This window comes from Poecilia reticulata, chromosome 13, assembly GCF_904066995.2.
Source record: "Poecilia reticulata chromosome 13, P_reticulata-male-v2, whole genome shotgun sequence".
NCBI classification, from domain to species: Eukaryota; Metazoa; Chordata; class Actinopteri; order Cyprinodontiformes; family Poeciliidae; genus Poecilia; species Poecilia reticulata.
The window spans coordinates 15,254,565-15,279,737 of NC_088842.1; the positions used below are offsets into that span (position 1 = coordinate 15,254,565).

General features: G+C 39.8%; 2 long non-coding RNA genes across 2 annotated transcripts in view; one reads left to right on the forward strand and one right to left on the reverse strand.

The window, feature by feature from the left end:
* Positions 1-2,021: 2,021 nt before the first annotated feature.
* LOC145554628 (uncharacterized) lies at positions 2,022-9,563 on the reverse strand. Its single transcript, XR_014090616.1, has 3 exons — positions 8,676-9,563; positions 8,232-8,284; positions 2,022-2,196 (listed from the first exon to the last, which is right to left on the reverse strand). It is a non-coding gene; the product is annotated as an uncharacterized LOC145554628 (long non-coding RNA).
* A 10,606-nt stretch (positions 9,564-20,169) lies between these two features.
* The window catches only part of LOC145554730 (uncharacterized), a 50,102-nt gene continuing 45,098 nt past the window's right edge, over positions 20,170-25,173 (forward strand). The window contains exon 1 of the long non-coding RNA XR_014090719.1: positions 20,170-20,485. This is a non-coding gene — a long non-coding RNA (uncharacterized LOC145554730). The remainder of the gene's footprint in view (positions 20,486-25,173) is intronic.

Here is a 25,173-nt window from a genome sequence, read left to right on the forward strand (position 1 = left end):
TCATCATAGGAAGAAAATGTTGCAGCTAAAGTCCTCTGTTTGTGTGCTGTTAAAGAATGTGTTCAACATTGGTTCGCATTTATTTCATATTTATTTTTACGTTGACCTCCCTGCTCACTTGTCCACACGGCGGCCAATCCACCTTTGCACTTCCATGCTTGTACTTATTATTTTCAGGCTGTCATGAGCCACATCTGTTTGTAAACTGCACTTATCTTTTTCAGTTGATCCCTTATGGTATTTAAGCCTGTTCACTTGTCGGATCGTCTATTTTCCTTGGTTTCTCTTCATTCCTGGTTCATGTGTTCACTTGAAGGTAACTATTAATGAAAATGAACTCTACTCAGAGCCACCTGCCAGTGTCCTTTTATCACTTTGGTCCTTCATGCCCACAATCCATGACAAAGGTTAAAGCTTGTAAAAACAACCCTAAGATGTAGTATGATCTAAATTAATTTAGACAATCACACAACATATATTGAGCATCGCCTTTGATCTTTACTTTCCCCCTTAGGGTTTGGAGCCACTTCTGTAACACTAGCCATGTAAAGAACAGTCAAATTCATCTAAACTTACAGTATATTTTACAATGGATAAAGTCAGTAAAAGCATATTGCTTTATGATATAATATTGTTCAGTTCTTATAATTTAAAAATACAAAAAAGAATGACGTGTTGTCATGATTGTAATGTTACTTATCAACTATTCATTTCCCATGATTGGATTATGGCTTGTCTGCCATACCTTTTTAATGTGCTCAATCATAAGGTATACAGTTATAAAACAGTCATCAATGTTCTAAAAACTTAACTCTTAATCTCAGAATTACCTTATTATCTATGTACTGGTACTACATTCTCAGCTTTACATATGTTCCAGTGGAACATGTTTTGTAAATAGTCCTTTAGTTCTCATTGTCCCCGTTTAATTTTCTGTCTTTACTGCTCTTAAAAACAAATACAGTATAGAACAATATTCCTCCATGGGATTCATAAAAGGAATCTAACAACGTAATTGTTCCATTTATGTAATGGTATCACATACTCATGCCACACTTACAAATTTTTATCAGTAGGATTTGGAGGCCTGCACAGTTCCGCGGTTTTTATCTTTTAGTTTGTAATTACTCCACGGCAGAGGTAAGCCTTGGCTGATGTGCCGCCGGCTTTAGAACAGAGTGGGATTTTAATTCAAGGGCAAACAGACAATTAATGCCAAGTGCAACAGAGAGAGCCTCTCAACATATAAAGCCATAACGCGTACAGACCTTTACAATAAAACTTAATTTATTCTGAGAAATTTAATAGGTAGTTATTTCAATTAGTTTTGCAACCCTGCCATAAGCGATCATCAGTCTACCAAGTATTATCTGCCCTGCTGACATTAATGGAAATTTTCTAAGTCAAAAGAGAAAAAAAGGGAAAAAACTAGCAGTATAATCACCACTAGGTATTGGTAAAAAAAGAAAAAAAATCTTGTCCAAAAGTTTGTAAGCTTTTTTTTTTTTAGTTAGACTCGGAGAACCTTCTGACATATGAGTCTGAAGATGAAAATATAAACCTGTACAGCTTTTGTTTTAGCACTACTGTGCATAGACAGTGTCACTAATTCACCTTTGTCTTGTGCAAAGTTTTTCTCGCCAGTCTTATTTTCAGATCTAGTCCCTATTTTTGGATTTGTATTATAAAAACGTTAAAATAAAATTAACTTCTAAAATATACCATTGAGAAATATTTTGAAAAAATATATATGTGGCGATACTAGACGGAAACTCAGATTTGGTGAACTTTTAGTTTTAATAGGTTGCACAACAACGCCACCCTGGGAATTTCACCCAGAGAATATTTCTTTTGGTATAAGGCACACAGGTTCAGTTATGCATGAATTTAGCACATCTGAGACAGTTTCAAATTTATAAAACAACCATTTATTAAGCTCTTTTTAAAACACTTTTTAAAACCAGTTTCTTTTTCCGAATCGGACACAAAGGAAAACAAAGAAAATCAAAGTAAGTGCAGTAGCTGAAGTTACCGGCCAGAGGGGCGCTATAGGGACGGAATCCACCAAACACAGCAAACAAACAAAAAAACCCTTTGACACACCAGACGCAGTGAGACAACCCAAACTCAAGAATCACAGCACGCAGAAGAGGAAGACACCGTCACCACACCAACACCACCACCGGACCTCAGCAACTGAAAAACAACAAAAGAAAAACAGTTAACCAAGATAACAATCTTAAACCTAATTAGAAAAAAACAATATCAGCCCAACTAAATAAAAGACAAAAGGGCCGTAAGCAAATAAGTAAAGTAATAGAAATTAACAATAGCCAATGCAAGTTAAAACATCAGGACCATGCGTGGCCCGCTTGTCATGCCACAACGGGAGGTGAAAGGGGTGCGCCGATGCCACACCCCAAACACCGCTTCGATGGAGGCGGATAATACCGCCGCAGTCCAACTTTAAAACGACTGAGATGGAAGTCCGGGAAAACGAACGCCGACTGACCGATCCGGGAAACGAACGCAGACAGAGCAAAGCAGAGTAGATCCGAGCAGAACAGAGCAAAGCAGAGTAGATCCGAGCAGAACAGCAATGGTCCAACTGTGGGGGGACCTGCCGATCCAAACACGCACACACTCGCAGAAGGAGGAAGAGAAGGAGCGCAGCGCAGTGGCGCTTTACCACCAGGATCTTAGTGTAGCACGCACCAGCCAGCCAGAGATTGTGTTACTTTCCGCTGCCAGAGTCCACAGGATGCAAGCCACACAGTGGAAGAGCAAAGACGACACATCCTGAATGAACGCCGCAGCTCCTTATATACCACGCCCACCTTATCAACCGGAACTTCTCACCTGACAACCACCTGTGTGGAATTAGGTGCATTTCTATACCACTACATTCTACCCCCCCTTCTTGCATCGTCGACCCGACGATGACCAATTCAAACCAATACCATTAGTTCCAAGGTCTAAACATCGCTGATACAGTTGACAGGGATGCAGAAGAACCCCCAGGAAGATCGTCTCCTGCTGGCCGTGGAAGATGGTACAAATTAGAATGTTGTCCAGCAGTTGTACGTTTGGAGCGACGTAGGGCCACTGGATCAAAACAGCTGACAGTTGGAACAGTCCCAGATGTAGAGGGTTCAGCAGATACAACTGGTTCACATGGTGACCCCGGTTCCCGGGATGCAGTTGGAGGCTGTGATCTACCAGAAGGTAAGTCAGAAGCAACCACCAGGGGTTGTTCACAAACAGATCATAATCAAATGGGCCATTGTCCTCAGACAGTCCCTTTTCTACAGGAGGCAAGTTGTGAGGAGGAATGTGATCAGGAGGAACAACACCAACCACAGGCTTTAGCATGGTCCGGTGCACCTGTCTTACTTTACTCTGGTCATTCATAGGTGCAATGGTGTAAACAGAGCCATCCTCCTTTGGTGCCCTCAACACTTTATACTTAACCGAGCTCCATCGGTCCCTGGTCTTATGAGGCCCCCTAGCAGTAAAGTCACGCAAAAACACAAATTGACCTTCCTTTAGTGGCAGATGTTTCACATGAGTGTCATGGGCATGCCTTCGGCGATCTGCAGCATGTTCCAGGTGCTCTCTAGCCCCATCAAAGGCTACCTGCAAACGAGCCTGATGCTCTTGAACCCACTCATGGACAGAACCACCAACTGGACTCTCAACTCTACCCAACAGGAAATCTAGGGGCAGTCTAGGTTCCTGACCAAACATCAAAAGGAAAGGAGACTCTCCAGTAGATTGGTGAGGAGTTGTGTTGTAGCAATAAAGAACCTGGGGCAAACAGGCATGCCAATCTCTTTTCCGAGATACAGGCAGCGTCCTTAACAGATTGTGCAGTGTCCGATTAAAACGCTCACATTGGCCATTTCCTTCTGGGTGGTATGGAGTGGTGCATGATTTTATAATACCATAGAAGCTACACAGCTGCTGGATAAGTGAGCTCTCAAAGTTACGACCCTGGTCGGAGTGCAACCGAGCTGGAACACCGAACTTATAAAACCATTCAGACACCAAAACCTTAGCCACAGTGGCTGCTCGCTGATCCCGTGTGGGGACAGCAACAGTATATTTACTGAAAACATCAGTCAAGACCAAGACATTTTCTAAGCCATTCTGAGTGGGCTCTAAGGTGGTATAATCAATAGCCAAAATTTCATTAGGACGTGACGCTAGTAAATGTCCCATGTAGCCATGAGCTTTAGGGTGGACATCCTTTGCCACCTGGCACCTCTCACAAGCCTGGCACCATTGGGCCACTTCAGAGGCCATATGAGGCCAGTAACACCGGGACCGCAAGAGCGCCAAAGTTCGCTCCACTCCCTGGTGACCATGTTCTTCATGGACCTGGGTCAGAACATCTTTAATTAGCACACTTGGTAGCACCAACTGGAACACAACATCACCCCCGTCAGATCTAAATACCCTTCGATAGAGAACTCCATTTCTCTCGACAAACCGGTCCCACTGTTGAAGCAAAACCAACGTGGATGAAGACAACTGGGCCCGCTCCTCTCGACTGGGATGCTGTCCCCTCTTCCAGAACACTAACATGTCTTGTAAAACAGGATCTGCCTGCTGCAAAGCACAAAGTTCAGCTGTAGTATGCTGTGGCAAAACTGCAACAACTGCTTGGGTTGCCTCAACCTTTTCAATCCCCAAAGCTTCCTGCAATGCTCTAGGCATAGCTGTACCTGGAAGCATGACTTTCACATCTGGTGGATCAGGTGGGTGCTGGCGAGAAAGTGCATCAGCATTGGTGTTACTCCGACCTGACCGGTACTTTATCTCAAAATCAAAAGATGCTAGCTGAGCAGCCCACCTCTGTTCAGTGGCAGCCAATTTAGCGGTGGACAGATGGCTGAGAGGGTTGTTATCGGTGTAGACAATACATCTGTTCCCCAACAGATACTCCCTAAACTTGTCAGTCATGGCCCACTTAAGGGCCAGAAACTCAAGCTTCATGGAGCTGTAATTTACCATGTTTCGCTCTGTGGGTCTCAAACCTCGACTGGCATAAGCAATCGGTCTCACCTTGCCTCCTTGCATCTGAGAGAGAACTGCTCCCAAGCCACCATGGCTGGCATCAACCTCCAAGATAAATGGCTGAGTGAAATCTGCATAGGCCAACACTGGTGTTGTTATCAACTTAGCCTTCAGGATTTCAAAGCTCTTTTGACACTCAGTCCAACATGCAGCAAGTCCACAATCTGATTTCTTACCAGCTTTGGCACCAGTACACTGAGCCACAGCTCTATGCAAAGGAGCTGCCAGTTTTGCAAAACCTTCTACAAAACGACGGTAATAACTGGCAAAGCCAAGGAACGACCGAAGTTCTGAAACTTTAGAGGGAGTTGGCCAGTTGGCTACAACTTCAACTTTACTAGGATCTGTAGCAACCCCTTCACCAGAGATCACATGTCCTAAATAACGTACCTCTTTTTGAAAGAAGGAACATTTACTGAGCTTTGCTTTAAGCCCCTGTTGTAAAAGTCGATCCAGCACCACCTTCAAGCGTTCCAGATGTTGATCCACACTTGAAGAGAAAACAACAATGTCATCAAGATATAACAGGACAGATTGGCACTGTTGATCCCCAAAAATCCGCTGCATTAACCGCTGGAATGTGCTAGGCGCATTACAGAGCCCAAAAGGCATCCGGTTCCATTCAAACAGCCCAAAGGGGGTACAAAAGGCAGTTTTTGAACGATCTGCCTCCACAACTGGAACCTGATTATACCCGCTAGCCAGATCAAGGGTGGAAAACCAACATGCACCAGACAAAGCATCCAACGACTCTTCTATTCGTGGAAGAGGAAAAGAATCTTTTCGGGTCTTGCTATTCAACTGCCTATAGTCAACACACATCCGAATACTTCCATCTTTCTTTCTCACCAAAACTATGGGAGAAGCATATGGGCTGCTACTCTCTCTAATGATCTGTGAAGCTAGTAATTGGTTGATATGGTCCTTCACCACCTCATAATCAGAAGGGGGAATACGCCTATAGCGTTGTTTAACTGGGACATCGTCAACCAAAGGAATTTCGTGAGCTATCACACTAGTACAGCCCAGGTCACCATCATGAGATGAGAAAACTGTCATGTACTGATGGAGCAATGATCTCACCTGACCTTGTTCTTCCACAGGCAGTGAAGACAAATCCAAGTCCTTCACCTGCTGTTGCACACTAACTGAAGCCGTCTGGCACCCCAGCGTGGCTACTTTTGCTGGAACTTCAGTAATTCCTGCAGGGAGACTCACCACATTAACAACATTCAGTGTGCCAACAACAGTGCGGGGGTATAACACCACTTCAGTCATACCAACATTAATAATGGGCACATAAGCTGTACCCCTGATTACAGGAACCAAAGCAGGGGAAGCAAGCAAACCAGAAGGCAATCCGGACTCTAAAGGTTCAAACAGAGCGGTAGAGCTCGAGTACCCATCAGAACATGTGGCAGCCACAATTTTCATGACTCCACCAGGGATCCGACAGCCCTTTCTACCCCTGACCTTAGCCCTTCCAGGACTACGAGGCTCTTGCAAGTAGGCAGATTGACACTGCTGCAGTGCCTGCACAACTGCCTGGGGTGCCTCAGAGACACCAGACACAGAAGACCAAGCTACACCATGCAGCCCAAACAGTTCCTGATAACACTTCCTGATCACATTCATCCCCAAAACACCTGGGAACTCACCACAAGGGTCCTGCACAACTAAAACACCACAGTTGGGAATCAATTTGCCACAGAGTTGTACATCAAGTTCTAAATAGCCAACATAAGGAATCCTAAGACCATTGGCAGCTCTAAGCTCCAACCAATGACACGAATGGAGGCGCTCCCAACCCCAGGACTCCATATGCCGACGAAAAAAACTCTCAGAGACAGTGGACACCATTGAACCAGTATCCACCAAACATGTGACTGTTACACCACCCATGACTACATCTGCATGAGGACAAGCTGAAATCAATTTAGAAGCACCCACGCTTCCAGTAACGGCTTGTGAGCCAATAGCATCCCCACCCAAACTGTGGCTCTGCAGTTCGGTGGGAACTAGTTTTCCGCCGCTGAAGCAGAATGGGACCGAGTAGCTGAATCTGACTGAACTTGGGTTCGACGAGGGGCACGCACCCCATCACACTCTCGTGCAAAATGACCAGGCTGATTACACCGCCTACAGATAACTGGACCAGCAAAGGGTGGACGGTTAGGACGACGGAAATTCTGCAAATGAGAAATGCTCTCACTAAGCTGCTGGAGCTGCTCTTGCTGATGCTTTAGCATTTCTCTTATCTGACTCATTTCCGTTGCTGATGTCAAAGAAGCCATCTGAGAACCGCCATGAACCCCATACTGGACACCATAAACTGAAGGAACCGACTGACTGCGGCTTCTCACAGGATGAGGTACCCCTTCGCGTTCCCACTGGATCGCTGCAGTCCTGACATCAAGCAAAGTGCTGTCTGGCCTCACGCGTACGAGCTGCTTCAGCTCACGACGCAGAGAACCGTCCAACACCTGCTCAACAAACTGATCTCTTAGCAGCGTCTCAGAATTCAACATACCAGCAGGTGCGCGTTGCTTTACCTTCTCCATAAGACCCATTAATGCGAGGGAGAACTCCTGAAGACTCTCTCCCTCTTGTTGTCTTCTGGAAAAGAAGGCCTCTTGCAGAGCAACATATGACTCTGAGCAACCATACAATTCCTGTAAGATTTCAAATATCCTAGCAGGGTCCTCTCTCTCTGCACTAGAGCGATACTTTATTTCGTTCCTAGCCTCTCCATCCAAGTGATCAAACAGGAAAAACGCTTGGTCAGCCACAGATAGATGTCGCGCTCTCATACACACCTTCGCTTCCTCCATCCACTCACTCAATCCTATGCCTGTCCTTCCTCTAAAGATGGGGCATTTCCTATCTCTAGGCACAAAAATCAGTCTCTCTGCTACAGGGAGACTAGGCGTAGGAGGGGCATTAGGCAATGCTGAAGAAGTGGACGGCTGAGCACTTAAGCTAGCCTGCCCTTGTCGCAACTGCTCATTGTCAGCTCTTAAGCTTGCTACCAGCTTTTTGAGTTCCTGAATTTCTTCTTCCATTGTCACAAGCTTATGCTGCTTCTGATTACTGCAGTGCAAAAATAAATAAAAAAAAAAAATCTATGGTTAAACTATTAACACCTCACCCACCACTTTGAAGCTCTACATGGAACCACTGCTGCTCTGTCTCTGGATCGGCCAATCTGCACAAATAGGAGGGGGGGAAGAAACAACAAACAAAACAAATATTGAAAAACAAATGCTTGTCTCAGATGTTCATAAAAAGCATAATCCTGCCAACAACGCCAAAAATGTGGCGATACTAGACGGAAACTCAGATTTGGTGAACTTTTAGTTTTAATAGGTTGCACAACAACGCCACCCTGGGAATTTCACCCAGAGAATATTTCTTTTGGTATAAGGCACACAGGTTCAGTAATGCATGAATTTAGCACATCTGAGACAGTTTCAAATTTATAAAACAACCATTTATTAAGCTCTTTTTAAAACACTTTTTAAAACCAGTTTCTTTTTTAAGAATGGGACACAAAGGAAAACAAAGAAAATCAAAGTAAGTGCAGTAGCTGAAGTTACCGGCCAGAGGGGGCGCTATAGGGACGGAATCCACCAAACACAGCAAACAAACAAAAAAACCCTTTGACACACCAGACGCAGTGAGACAACCCAAACTCAAGAATCACAGCACGCAGAAGAGGAAGACACCGTCACCACACCAACACCACCACCGGACCTCAGCAACTGCAAAACAACAAAAGAAAAACAGTTAACCAAGATAACAATCTTAAACCTAATTAGAAAAAAAACAATATCAGCCCAACTAAATAAAAGACAAAAAGGGCCGTAAGCAAAATAAGTAAAGTAATAGAAATTAACAATAGCCAATGCAAGTTAAAACATCAGGACCATGCGTGGCCCGCTTGTCATGCCACAACGGGAGGTGAAAGGGGTGCGCCGATGCCACACCCCAAACACCGCTTCGATGGAGGCGGATAATACCGCCGCAGTCCAACTTTAAAAACGACTGAGATGGAAGTCCGGGAAAACGAACGCCGACTGACCGATCCGGGAAACGAACGCAGACAGAGCAAAGCAGAGTAGATCCGAGCAGAACAGAGCAAAGCAGAGTAGATCCGAGCAGAACAGCAATGGTCCAACTGTGGGGGGACCTGCCGATCCAAACACGCACACACACACACACTCGCAGAAGGAGGAAGAGAAGGAGCGCAGCGCAGTGGCGCTTTACCACCAGGATCTTAGTGTAGCACGCACCAGCCAGCCAGAGATTGTGTTACTTTCCGCTGCCAGAGTCCACAGGATGCAAGCCACACAGTGGAAGAGCAAAGACGACACATCCTGAATGAACGCCGCAGCTCCTTATATACCACGCCCACCTTATCAACCGGAACTTCTCACCTGACAACCACCTGTGTGGAATTAGGTGCATTTCTATACCACTACATATATATTTAGTAACAAAGACTAAGAGTTTATAGAAATTAATTTTCATTCATTCACTTACTTAGAAAACTTTGTTATTCATTTAGCACTTTGACAGCTGGGTCATTGTTTGCTGTAACTTTGTAGCATTTTCCCTCCATTGTAACATGACATAACAAATCAGTCAAGGACAAATCTTTTCATCCAGAACATGAAAACGTGATTCTCTCTAAAGTGAAGGACACTGGTGCAATGACAGCCAACGTACAGCTACAACAAAGACATATAGTTGACGCTTCTAATCTGTATAAGAAGATTGGTGCATCATAAACAACACACTGTGGTGCAGAGAGGTGATTTAATTTAGTGAATAATAAATGACTAAGAAAGAGTAATGAAACTGTTTTACAAGCAAAGGCAAGTGATAAAATCTCAGAGTAGTTAAGAACAACACAAACAAAAACCTGAGTTATGGGATGTTATCACTGAGGACTCCAAAATCATGGGGCCTATTTCCTTATAAACGGATGAATGACTTTGGTTTTGGTATGCAAATAAAGAATATTGAGCAGCTAACTACAGGGCTTTGCAAATGTACTAAATGCCCATCAGCAATTACACACAAGCTTCATTATATGGATGTGGTCACATTCAACAAATTAGAATGTAATTCAACTCTTGAAGTTGTTTTATTTCATAGTAATTTCACACAGACTGGTGCTTTCAAGTCTTTGTGAAAATTATGATTATTTTCTGCGTAAAGCTAATAAAAATACAACAGTTAATAATAGAATAGTACATCAGAACAAAACAATTTTACAGAAATGTGCACTTAACGAGAAATATGTTTACTACCTGCTTTAAGTATATTTTATTTTCAAATATAACTTTTCAGCTGACAAACAAGCCTCGGAACTAATAATATATTTCAATTTATTGAATATGACTGCATGTATGAATATACAGAAGACATATATTTACAAAGAAAAACAGAAATCTATGTTTTCTATTTATATTTAACCACACTGTCTGGGAATGAACACAATATTTGCATTTTGGTTTTCAGGGGTAAAGATTGGACGTATAATGAAGAGAAGAATCATATTTCCTGGCTTACTGATGTGTATGTGTGTGTGTAGTCTTGCTTGATACATTATAAGGTCCACTTTTCCAACAAATACTGCAGTGATAGTGCCCAGTGCTCCGTATGGGGAAAAACCTCAAAACCTAGGGTTTAGGGTTCAGCATGTAATGACAATGTAAAGGTTAGGCTATAGAAATGAGTGAAAAATGAAAGGAAGTCATTGAAAAGTCCCCGTAGAAAGAAATACTTGTGTGTTTGTGTGTGGCCTTTTATTTGATACTTTGTAGAAACCTAGATTTTTCTAATTTATATATGTTGTGGGGACTGACTGCTCCTTATTGAATAAAAAGCCCAGACCCAATAAGAAGAAGTGCTGTTTCTGGGTTTTGGGGTCAGGCTCAGGCACATACTGGCAACAGTTAGGTTTAGGGTCAGGTAGGTTTAGACTATAGAAATGACTGTAAAAAGGATGGAAGACAATGGAAAGTCCTTTTGAAGATAGAAAGATGTGTGTCTGTGCCTCACTGCTGACCCCAGTCCTTAAACATGAATGGGTATTTTCATCAGTCAACATTAGCTAAAACCACCAGCTGTAAGCAACAGATCACTACGAAACGCTGTGACACTGAGCGAAGGGGTAACACTAGTAAGCAACAAAACATGCCAAATCAAGGATAGCACCATGTGTTTCATGGTGCTAAAAAAAAGACACCAAAATTATCAAACTAAATTCAAAATCCTGCAAATGTGACATTATTCCTATAATTGCTTTTTCAATGTTTCTCCTGGCATTTGTTGAATTTATCTTTGGTGAGGAGCTCCAAGTCTTTGAGGTTGATAGACTTCTTTTTCATCGCCATCACACCACCTTTAAGTTGAAGATATTTGTTTCAAAAATGTTTTTTAATTGAATTTATAAATGTATAAAATTTATAAAAATACAATCTAAGGTGTGTAGAATCAGACTAGACATGCAAAAAAATATCAAACCTGATACATGACTTCATAGAGGGAGCTTGTAAAGGCAACTGTTTTAACTATTTGTGGTTGTGACTCACTTCTTATGGTAAGAATAGCAGATGTCAATTCTTTTGGAAATGGCCCAAAACCCTCAACACAATAATGAAACTTCCAAATGGAATTGCAATAATTGTTTTGTGTCTGATATGGAGGACATTTTGAGTTTCAAAAACCTTGATTTTTGAAGAAATGTACATTAATAATGGCATTCTGTAAAGAATCAGTGTGAGATAATGACATGCTTAATCACATAAGCACAAAACAATCACCAAAATAAATAGCAAATGTCAGAAAATGTTGGTAAACCATTATATAACATTAACTACTCTGTGGGAAGGTGTTTTGTTTTTTGTTTTTTCTTCTGCCTGACTGCTGTGGGAGTGTGTTTACAGTCTGTGAACAAATGGTTTGGTAATATTTCCAATCACAAGGAAAAGGTCAGATCACTGGCAAATGTGGAGACGGAAAGCTGTATGACAGCAAAAATGAATAAATAAAATATGGATGCGGAGACAGTGATGGAGGTAAGGAGCGGAGAGTGACAGACCGAGTGACGGATAGATGAAGGAGGACGTATGAAAGTCTGAAGGAAGCGAGGGTGGTGCGCGGAGGGAAGATGGAGAGAAAGAAAGAGAGAGACGAAGGGATATTAGATGGAGGGTGGAAAAATAGAGCTAAGGAAGAGGGAGTGAGGGAGGGGGGGCAACAGTGGGAAGAATGGAGGAGGAAGAGCATGGCATGTGTTGTTTTATTCTTATCCAGAGGCCAGAGAGAGGAGGCAGATACCTGCTGATTATTCTCTTGTATTATCTAACACTAAAGGCTGACATGTCAGTGTGTTTGTTTTGTGGATACACAGAATGTTGGATAAGAGATTCTGGGGGGAAAAAAACACGCATTCATGTTACTTATATGATTTTGCTCTGTTTATGCTCTACTAACGTTTTGAATAATTTCTTCAAATGCTGTCATCTCATATCTATAGAGCCTTTATATGTGTTTTTAACCGAGATACACTAACAAGATCAAACTAAAAACCAAATTTGACAGAAAAGCAAAAGAGTGCAAGGAATCTGCGTGTTACATTATTATGTTCTAATAGCGCACAAACCTGCATCCAGAGTCAATGTTGAGAGAAAGCAACATACAATGTGGAGGAAAACAATACACCTACACATGAAAAGCTTTAGCACATATCACTACTGTTGCCTCTGTGGAGTTCTGTGCATTCATGTGGCTGCTGCCATAATCTTCCCTCGAGCCAGATGCTGTGGGACGCAGCCCTAACGTGAACATCCAGTTAGAGCTCTGTGCATGTGCTTCAGACGTTTTTCTTTTGCTTTTATTGAAATATTTATGCCGTCTTGCAGTGCAGTGCTATACATTACTTTAACATGCGTCTGAAGCGAGTGTGTTTTCCAGGTTTTCTTTTGTGCTTGCGCTTACACGGGGGAATGGGGAAGACGCTTCACATCACAAAGTGAGCGAACCTGGAAAAAGTGTGCCCTTCATGCTCCGTGAGAATAAATGTTTAATGAAGCTGACTTTGACTCTTGACACTGATAAAATGTTTGATTGAAATGGAAGAGACATGTGTCCAATGTGTGTGCATTAAAAGAAATTCACACGGCAAATGTGCACATGTGCATCTCTCTGTTTTGTGTGATGAAGATTTCTGGATTTTGCTTGTTGGAATATTTTAAGGGTACTATAAAAGGTAAGCTTACTGTAATCTATAATTTAGCGTAGTTTGTTTCAGGAATATAACAACCATCCTGGTTATTATTTTCATATTTGTCATAGGACCAGTAGCTAAGGGGAGCCACGTGGCTCAGTGGGAGAGAAGGTGCACCATATACAGAGGCCATAGTCCTCAACGCAGGTGTCCCTAGTTTGATTCCGGGCTCCGGGACATTTGCTGCATGTCCTCCTGTTCTCTTTGCCCTTTTTCCTGTCTAGCTACTGTTGAATAAAGGTCACCAGTGGCACAAATACCTTAAAAAAAAAAAAAAAAAAGAACCAGCAGCTCTACTTTGAGCTCCCTTTGGATGACAGACCTGAGACTAACATTGGATGAATGAACAGAAATTGTTTTATATTTGGTGCAATGATGTCAAATGCTTTTTTTAAAATTTGAATGTGTTTGTTTTCCACATCAAAACCAGTGTGTGTCAAATGCTACTATAAAATACGAAGAATATAATCAGTAACAATAATAAAAAAAAAAAACAATCGCAGTGTAATTTATCAAACCAGCAAATGAAACAATACCAGCTGAAGCAAGAAAAATGTTCCCCTGGTGTGGATAATTTAATCACAAAAAAAATGTGTAATTAGACACACATTAGTTAGCAGCAACAAACTAACCAATCACTGAAGGGGCAGTGAAGTCTACTGTGGTGGTTTAAGGTAACATGCAGGAACACAAATGCATTTTTCCAATATTCGCAACATCAGATTTCATGTTGCTAGCTATTAGGCTAATTTGTTGCCAAGGGACTTATTAGCTTAAACAGATAAACGAAGAGAATTTGTTGTTGAATATATTGTCTTGTGTTAACACTCATCACATTTAAAGAAAGGCAGTTCAGAGGATTTACATCAATTCGGCATAGCATGTAAGGAAATTGCTAAAACATATAAAAGCATTGTCTTCAATTACTTCAAAATGAAAGGTTCTGTTGCAGTGAAGAAGGCCTCAAGGTGTCCAAGGGTTTTCATCAAGTGTCAGAACTGTGTCCTACGAATGAATGGACTACAGCATCATCTTGCCATCAGTGCAGAGCTTACTCATCACTGGCAATGAGTGACTGTGACTGCATCTGCAAAGACAGTGAGGTAAAGACCCTGGGACAGCTGCTTCTCCAACTGTCCAGAAACAATTTACCAATCATCCACCACAAAAGACTTTAGTGTTATCTGTTAAAAGTATTAGTATTGACTGTATGCTCTCATCTTTGAGGATATGTGCGCACTCCAGGATTAGATCAGGATTCCTCGTCCTCCGTTTTTTTTTTGTTTTTTTTTTTGGGATACAGGCGTTTAGATACCCAAAAGCAAGCCAACAATTTTTTTTTTAAAGCATTGATTTATGAGTCATATGTATTTATTTAAAACTCAGCACAGCGTATGCAGATTTCAAACAGTTTCTGGAGTGAACTTCATAATAGCTAGAATATAAACACATACTGTCTGCACAAGACTTTTCCACTTGCAAAATAAATGTAGAAATGTCAGTGGATTAAAGATCTGCTGTGACCATTTGAGAAGTTACTGTAAAACATGGGCACTTAACATTTAAATTTCATTTCTTATTATGATAACTTGGTTTGGTTGAAAAAGGGCAAGAAACCTATAGTTTGTGTTCATGAGCACAAGTATGAAGCAAATAACAGAGCAATGTTTTCTTAGTATAAGACAGCATTTAGGTGTGCCTGTCATGTCTAGATATACTTGACATATTCAAGTACTTTTTGATCTGATACCAGGAAGAAGGGTTTGCCAGCATCTTGTCTGAGATGTTCTGCAAGGAAAAGAAAAACAAAAAATTTGACACATCATCTGAAGTGTGTTGTTACAGTACTCCGTATCGTCTTTTTTAAATTGTTAGTTTGGTTTATTATCCCTAATGTAAAAACCAAAAGCATAAATCAACCATACACTGCAGCAAAGTGGACAAGTTTCCATTTTTCTTCTCGGGTAAGTTTCTTGCACAAGCTAAAGCAGCCCAAAATGAAGCAGCAGCAGCAGATGACAGGTTTGATCGATTAACTTTTTATGGTAGCACCTCCTGACATTTAAACAAAACTCCAGTTCATACAGTTTTAATGACCTATCCAGAAAGCAAGACATATCCTGCTGTGCAACAGATTTTCAACTAGTATAACAATACATATTCCTATACACACAAATTACAAAGGCAATCTGACAGTTGTGTTTTTTGAGGCTCATGTCAGGTTTAAACATAATATGTAATTACTACCATTACATGTCTAATTAAAACAGCCAACTTGGAAATCATTATCAATTAAAAGCTTCAGCTTAAAAAAAATCACACTAGCCTACAGTTTAATATAATTCAAATTCAAAATTATGAATTAAATTACAAAAAAAGAGAATAAGGTATGGTCTTTTAACTTGAAGCATTGTAATAACAAACTGCACCACTGTTTCTGTCTAATTGTGATAAATCTATTTAGCTTTATTTCTATATCAAACTAATTAAAAGCAAAATCTGTTTGTTGTATGAAATAATTAAATGCTTTTTAAGGTGTGTTAAGAAAGACATTTTCCTGCAGGGTAGATTTTGGAACCATTAGTACTTACCTTCATTTTTATTACATTTGCAAGTTTAAAGAAAAACTTACCTAAGACAGAAAGCATGGTAAAGATTTATCTTAATTAATCACAACTGAATTCATTTGCTAGTACAACTCAGTTATATGAACTGAAACTTGTCTCCAACTCATTTTTGTCTTTTTCCTTTGCCTGTTCTATTTGTAAAATCACTGTCTGCCAGAGTCAAAGTGATATTTTATTTAAGATATGTTGTATATTTTAGTTTCTGTGTTTTCTTAAGTTTGCATGTCTGTTGGTGTTTAATTTTCTTTGTGATTGTTTGCTAAGAATTTTAAAGTTTTAAGCAGTTTATGTCCTCCTGAGAGGCAAATAAATCTGTCGATAAACACATGGTTGGTCTAAAAATTTTACACCAGTGTTTTTAAATTTTATATAACAAGTAGCACTTGAGTCAATTCTAACATTTCCAAATATCACCATACTGGCAGACATTATGAAATAATAAAATGGGACTTGGACTTGTTCAGCCTTTTGTGTTTTCTTCAGAAAAGCAAAAGCAAAAGAAGAAAAAAAAATCCAACTGGATCTGTATGTTTGCTTGATTATGGATTCAAGTGTGCACTCAGTGCTACAATATAAATCAAATGTACAAGTTCCTATTTGGATAAGTAAACAGGAAGTCTCCTTGAAATCTGAATTCCCATTAGAGAAATCAGATGTTTCTCAACACCACCATCCTCAAAACATGTGTTTAATGTGTGATAGCTACACAAACAGTTTGTTTGCACATCCACTGTGTAACTCCTTGAATTTGTCACACACCTAGAACTGTGCAATATCTGATTGCAAGTAAGTTCCCTTTAGGATTTGAATGCTTAAAATACAAGAAAATATGTTTTTTCTGCTGAGCTTTTATTATGTTTATCTCTTGTGTCTAGTTGTTCTTTGTTACTCTAGTTTAATTATGTTTCCTAGGTCTAGTTATTCTTTATTGTTAGATTTATTTAGTGTGAGTCCCCTGTGAACTTCCCCTCACCCCCTGTTCCACTTTCTCTCTCTCTATGTCTCTCTCTCCTCAACATGCCTTCTGCTGTGTACTCTCACACCTGCAACCCGTTTCTAATCAGCCATCTGTTTCTTGTTCAGTAATCAATCTCCTCACTAAGATAAAAAATAATATTAATTCATAAAAAAGCATACCACGTGGTTTATGAGTGTCAAACAGCAGTCCTCAAGTCAGCTGCTGCTTTAGTACATCAGAATCAATGTGGTCATTAGCATGACTTGCTGCATGCTGAAGCTCATGTATTGTACCAGGGACAAAACTGAAAGTTGCAGAGCACTGTTCCTTAAGAACTTAGAAATTGACACTCCTGATGGAGCCTGCCTTGCTGCAACAACAGATATAAAAATATAACTTTATTACTTAAAATTGCTGATAATTAGTGTTATTGTATCACTAAAAATGCTACTTATGAAGAGAAGCCAGTTTTGCTGGATGCCTCTGATCTTTCTGTGTCACCTAAGAATTTTAGTGTAATCTTACTATGATGATCTTTACATACTGGTTGTAACATTCAAACACAATACCAGACCTAAAATCTGTTTTATTTGTATTTGTTTATTTATTTGGCTCAGGCAGCCTTTATTTGAGACTAATCAGACAGGAAAATGGACAACAAAAGATGGGGAAGACATGTGCCAAACATCATCAGGTCGGGACTTGAACCTGTGACATCCGCGTCGAGGACTATGACCTTTGTATGTGGGTTGTGCTTTATCCCCACAATCCTAACTTCTCAATCTCAATTGAAATAATTAAATGAAGATGAAAAGAAATCCAACTATTTATGATACTGATTTTTTTAAAGGGAGAATGAATTATCACAGGAACAATCAGTCTGTCTTTGTTTAAAGAGCCTTTTCAAACACAATGAGAGCAACGCAAGACACTAGAGATAAAAGTGAGAGGAAATGAAAAATAAACAAAAAATCAAGAATGAGAACAGGAAATACCACTGCATTTATTTAGGTTAAGAAGATTTATAAAAGCACATGTTTAAAGCGAAGACTTCGAATTATGTACAAAAAAAAAGTAGTGACAAAAAAACCAAAGCAAATAATTTGAAACAAATTGCATGTTAATGTTGCAGATTTATTTAGGCAAAAACACACCCACACTATTACAGGTGTGTTTATTTTCTATGCATTTTAAACTGTCCAAAAGTATGTAGCTGTTAAAACTTATGTCTTTCTTACATTGGACAGGCTCCAAATCCTGTCCAATGTAATATTGGATATTCCTGCCAGAATATCTTGTAATAGCATGCTGTTTGTTTGCCGATCTGTGGGATCACTGGTTAAAACCCACCATCCATGCGTTGAAGCTGTGCTGTTGGCAATGCAGCCATTTCTGAGAATCTTCTCATTTCTAAAAAGGTTTTTTGAGGAGGCTGTGAAGAGGGTTAAGGGTGAGCTGCAAGGGATGAGATAATGGGATAGACATGCCTGTTCTGTTTGATAACCCTTTTGAGCTCCCTCCTTTTTTCCTCTTTTTGTGATTCACAAATTTATTCTGCTTGGTGTGCGCATGTTTGTTGCGCAAGAGTGAGGAAAAGAAAAGGATTAATAAGGCTTGCCCTAGATTTATTTGTTGTTTGATCACTTTAAAATGTATCAAATCCACACAGTTAAATGCAAGCACAATTCAATTTTATCTTTGGCACCATTCAATAAATTGCTTAGGAAAATCAGTGACACATTTTTATTACCTTATCTTATTTAATTTCATCTTTTAAATAATGCAGCCTAATAATAGTTGAAATGCAGCACAAAACTTGAAGTGTGTGTGACTGCTTAGTAGCAAAAGTGCATTTCAACCAAAATATGTACTGAAAATATTAGTGATGTAACAGTACATGTATTCATACCAGCGGTTTTGGGTATGGAAACACATTTAACAAACAAATTGAATGTTTTAAACTTAGTCATGCAGAAATATTTTAGATGGAAATGATCAGTGGAAGTGTTTTCTCACACAACTTTAAAACTGTTGCATATAAACTGACAGCAAAACAAAATAGCATACAGAGATTGAGAACTGCTTGCTGTAATTTGCTGCCATTTGTTTCTGAATCAACAACAGTGACAGGGGAGAATGTGAGGCGGATCAAATAAAAGCTCTATGTCGGCATAAACTCATTTATCAGCCTCAGGGATTCCTGTAAGCGACCGTTAATCCTAAAACATAAAAACCTGCTTTGCATCGCTGTGTGCTCTACAATCTCACAATTTGGTATCTCCTAGTTAGAGCAAGTGTATGTACAATACAACCCAAGCATCATTAAAACAATAAAAAAATTAAAACGAAGAATATGAACAACAATGTACACTTAATTTAACAGCCATTTTATATATATATATTCTGTCTTTTTTGTTTTGAAAGAGATAGTCTCACGCCAACAAGGCCAGGCACAGCCCAACATGTTCTTACATTCAGTAGCATTGCTTTGCTTCAATATTTTAAACATTTTCTAAATTAAATAAAACAAGTCTGGCTACTGTAGACATTCGGGCGTACTAAAGGCTTGTTATCACTGAGTGTTGCTTTTTCCACACAGCTCCTCCTTGGAGCTGCAGTTTCCATGCTGAACTTCTGCCATACAGAGCATCCCTCCCTTGCAACTCTCCCGCTCGTCTCCTGAGGTGAGTTAACAAAACCACCAAAAAAAAAAGAATAAAGAAACTCGTAAAAGCGCATGCAGGGTCAGTTCACCCCCGCCTGGACCATGCACAGTGTAGCTCACAGTCTTTACCCTGTACATGGTCCAGGCACGATTAAAAAGACAGAGGGCAATATCAAGGTGTCAAATCCGTAACCCTAACTTATGTTTGATATATAACAACTGAAGGTAACATAGCTTCTAGTTTGTGCTATAAAATGGAACTATGCCGTTGAAGAATACATAATACTGCCCCATACACTATCTGTCCACTATGACAGTGTGGACCTGTGATAAAGGGCTACTGTAATTTGCTCCTGTATGTTAAGGTTAATAGAAATCTTACATAGTTCAAGACAGGACACAAATATATTAAAACATTTATTTACTATTGCATAGCATTGGTGACAGCTAAGGATTTCAGTAGAGGGCGAAATAGCGTCAGCGTTCTCAGTGTTCTGCCAACTGTCGTTCTGCGTGACTCGTGATTGGTGGAGAGGAGAGACGTTATGGTGGAGAACGTAGGAAAGACGAGTGGACAAGAAGAGAAGAAACACGGACTCGAGCCAGAGAAAACCGGACAAAGCACGGGAGAGGACGAAATTCGGGAGAAGCTGGAGGAGCTTGGAGAGCGGTCGAGACCGAGAGGAGACAGACGCAAGTAGTCATGACGAACTTTGAGCTGAGCTAAGTTAGCTAGCCGCTGCAGCTCCACGTTTTCTGCTGCGTTCAGTGAAAGGACGAGTGAATTGCAACGCTCTCAATGTTTTCCTCGCTTTTCCTAACAGGCCTGCAACGTTTTTTCCACTCTCCTCGAGGTCGTGAGTAACAAACTGACTGGGTTACATTTGTTTAGGACTGTATATTGATTTAAGTGGACATTTCGTGTTGTGCATTGGTTCAAGGGAAAAGGTGGCCATTGATATTGTATTTGTTCTGCCTTGCTTATAGCAAGGCAAGGGTCTTTCTGCCTTGACACCACTGTAAACTTTAAAGTTGAAAGACCCTTATTGAAGGGTCTTTCAACTTTAAAGTTTACAGTGGTGTCTAAATAATTGGTTTTCCTGTCACTTTAATGAAATTAGGCTGAATCATTTTGCCTAAAATTCTAATGTTTCTCTGGGTCATATTTGTCATAAACTAGGTCATTGGCGCTGCACACCGATTGGGGTACCGGATGGATATCAAACCCAAGAATTCCTCCATTTTAGTTTTCTCGCATAGAGTGGTTAAAAGTGCTACAACAGCAAAGGGTTGAGCTTGGAAATAATAACAATGCTACACAGGTTAATGTGAATCCTAATTAGCAGAGGGCGTGTCTTTAATAGAAATTAGTTTTAGAGGGTTAGTATGTTTCTTGCACCCCAAGTTCATTACACTGAACAGATGTCTTCTCAGAAGTGCGAGTCCAGCCATAATAAAACATATCAAACTGCAACATTGTATTTTTACAATCTATCCATGTACACTGTGTGTGTGGGGGCCTAACGTTGTTAACTATTAGTCACCTAGGTGTTAACATCATGCCTGCACATAGCGAGAACTCATTTGCAAGCATACATTTGAATAGATGTTCTGACTTTTGTACCACAGTGTGTGTGAGGTTTTAATAAACAGTGTGACAAGTGTTTCTATAAGGAAAGATATAAAAAAGTATTAACAGAAAGCAGCAACCCTGCCAGCAGCTTCCAGTTTAAGAGCTTCTGGTATCCATAACTAAATACATAAAATCATAAATGGGTATGTAAAAAATGTGAACAAGGCCCAAATGTTCCTATAAGGTAAAACTAAGACTATAAATACCCTTTACATGACACCTGTTACTTGGTCAATTTTACATAGCCACTACATAGCAGATGGTCACTACGTAGATGAGAGGTCCTCAAATCCAGGCCTCAAGGCCTGGTGTTCAGCCAATTTTAGATTTGTCCCTGTTCCAACACAGCTGAATCTAATGGCTGAATTACCTCCTCACTATGCAGTTAAATTCTCCAGAGTCCTGCTAAAGACCTCATTATTTGACTCAGGTGTGTTGAAGCAGAGAGACATCTAAAAGTAACTGGACATCAGACCTGGAGGCCAGGAGTTGAAGACCCCTGACCTAAACTGACACAGATTTATGGGGGAGAAACATTTCATTCATACATCCTTTAATCCAGCAGTACAAAAAACCCCACACACTTGGAATGCTTTATGCCTACGCAAAACTTTCTAACCTTCATTTTATTCATAGATGGAATTTCAAATCGTTGCCCTAATTTCCCTCCCCACCCGCTCCCCATCCTCTCTTTGTAGACCGACTTCTGTGTAACTTTCCTTGAATTTGCCTTGGAAAAAAGAGATTGCGCTTTTTCAGCAGACAAAGAACAGAGCTTAGTATTCTGTACTTCAGTAGTTCAGCATTGAAATAAAAACATTGTTCCAAATATTATTTAAAATAAATAAGAATGAAAGTTCAAGACAGATTACGAAAGGCCCAGATTTTAATTAAATCCTTGTTACACAACTGATAAAGTATACAAAATGCACTTTCTATTTTGAAGATGTATTCATATGTTTAACCAAGTATGCTGTATTCACTACTGTGTTTTTAAATTAAGTCATATTATATTTAATACACACTTTCTATGCCTGTTTTCAACCATGTTTTGAATGAGACTAAAGTGTTGTACTTTGTATGTGCATTCATTCATACCTGAAAGTGTCCACAATTTTCTGTATTTAGAGCACAGTAAAACCCAGAATGTGAGGTGGAAGGCTGCTTCTGTGTTTAACTCCTGATGTTGAGCTTCTCAGCATTTATGTTGTCAATGCAGTTATATGTAAAAGGATTGAATTGAAGAAAAAAAACAACTTCAAAACACAGTTTTTCCCTCCAGATGAGGCCGTGTTATAACGCTTGTGGTAACTGAGCATAAAAACGAGGGTTTGGGATGTGGGTGGGCTGGCTTCCACTGAATTTGAAATGGAATTTGCGAAACAACAATAGAGCTAAGGTGGCATTTCTAAATGTAGGGCGCTCCTTTTAGCTCGAACAAGAAACGCAAAAGGAACTAGATGCATGGTGTAAGGAATGAAAAGGCTTTTTTTTCACTATCAGCATTGCTACATCTTTTTTGACTGTCCCTGTCCTTGGTGATCAGTTAAAACCGTACTTGACAAAAAAGTAGTTGAAATAAATACAAAGTCGTTTACTGCACTCAACATTTCCAGGAAAAAGGAGTATAGGCCCTTGGCTTGCTCACCCCTTTTATTCTACATCTGGCACAAAGAGATGCCTCTGCCTAATATCTGCCTTCAAATCAAACACATTTTTAACATAATCAGGGAGAGTTTTATAAGAGCTAGGAAGAGCAGAAGGTGGAGTTTTCACACATTAAGCAGTGATTATCCAAATTCCCCTTTGAGAAACAAACATTATAGTTGGCATATGAACAAACATATGTGACAGCGATGGTTAAAAGCTTGAGTTCTCTGTTGCAGATTTTGTTTGAAGGCATCAAATTAAGGCACTGCAGATTAAACATGACAACTCTAATAAGAATAACAATTAGGAAATAATGGGCTACCATTAATAGGCGCTTCCCTTTAACACATCCTGAACCTTGAGCAGCTGGGAATGAAAATCTTTTTGTGTGTGTGTGCGTGTGTGTGTGTGTGTGTGTGTGTTTTTTTACCTATTTAACCCTCCCATGGTCTTAAGAGACAGGGACATTTAGACCCGAAGTGTTTTTTTACTCTGTGCATGGTCCAGCGGGGTCATACTGACCCCATGTGCAATTTTACACGTTTTTTTGTGTTTGTGTGGTGTTGGCTCTTGTTTGGGGCATATAGATGAAGTTCCTTCAAATTACCAGAGAAATGAACAACACTTGGGAGGGCAGTAGCATAATGTTGAATTTTCACCAGGTTTAGGCAAAATAATTTTAAATATGAAGGTTTTTTGCAAACCTGGCTAAACAAGAAACATAGAAAGAAGCATACAGCCAGGGAAATTACAAGTTAGTCTCTGCCTGATTTATTTTTACATGTATTTGAGCTGTTAAGAAATGATTGTATCTGAAGCCGTTTCATAGACGAAGACATTTTTTTTCTGTTTTCAAGCATCTTGTCTATTTGTAGCTTACAGGGTTGCATCTGATGTCTTTAAAACAGTCTTCACATGTTAAACTTTATTGATAATATAGACAAAATCACCATGATTGTAATCCATATCACCACAACCTGTTACTATACAACCCCAACATCTCTGTTATGTTATGGCTTCATATAGATCAAGGTAATCTACCAAATGATGATGCCAGCTCATTAGCTGTTCCCCAGCTTGTCATGTTTTTATATAAAGCCTAAAGCAAACTGTTTCCCTTTGCAGTGTATGTTTTCAGACCAACACCTTTCTCTGTCTATCCCCTCTCCACTTATCTCACTCAGTCTGTTTTGTAAGCCCCTTACCCTATTTTTTATAACGCCGTTGGACCCTATCTTCAGCCATATCCTCATCTCACTCCTTTTGCTCAAAGACATCCCATTCTATTATCTATTGAGGTGACCTTTACGAGAGCAGAGCTGAAAGGATCTCTGCTTTGATCTCTGCAAGATATTTTATCTCGGCATTCATTTTGCAAGCAGAGAGATGACACAGCTTTTCAGAGACTTGGGTGTCAAACTACTAGGCACCCAAAGTTGCACTGTCCACCACCGGAGGTTACTGGCGATACTTAGAATGGGATTCACATTAGTTTAAAAGTAATTTGTTTCTGTAGAACATTGTGGTTATTATTACATTTTTTAAAGCAATGTTTCATAGAAATTCTGTCTCAAAGAGTGGAATATGTTTTGGTCACTGTTGAGTCTAAAAGAAAAAAATGCAGTTCACTGATTTTACTTTTAAACTGCCCACAACCAGGTTCAAAAGACTAAATGAATTTATATATCTGCAGGTCAGATCCAGTCAATTGAAACTCCTGGAACTTTTTATGACACAGGGTGATTAATGGTCTTGTACCTAACCCCAGTAAAATGCTTTGTTCAAAATGTTGGATGTGCAACATTTTCTTTCTATATTTACTTATAAAAGGTATGGTCACAAATTATTTTTTTTCTTTGTCACATTTATCAAAGCTTATCTTGTGCCAAGCTAAAAGTGACTGTTGCTGAGGAAACAAAATGCCTGGATTTGAGTTGTGATAAAGACAATCTGTCTGATCTTGCATTTCTCTAAAAAACTGATGAGCTTTAAAGGATGATAAAATTATTTTTCACTTTAACCATCAGGGTGCTATATTGGAAAAAAAAGTGCTTCTGCTGTTAATTAGGTAGTTATTTTGTATGAACTATTTAGCTTTTTCACCCATAGCTTGACAAACAAACTCTTTTACCAATCCTACCCATGATAAAAATTCACATTTAGTAGATGATACTTACATAAATATGTACATAATATTTAGAAAACCATGAGGTGTGCATGTGATAGTTTTGTGAAGCCAGCAGGTATGGAAGCTTTGCAGTA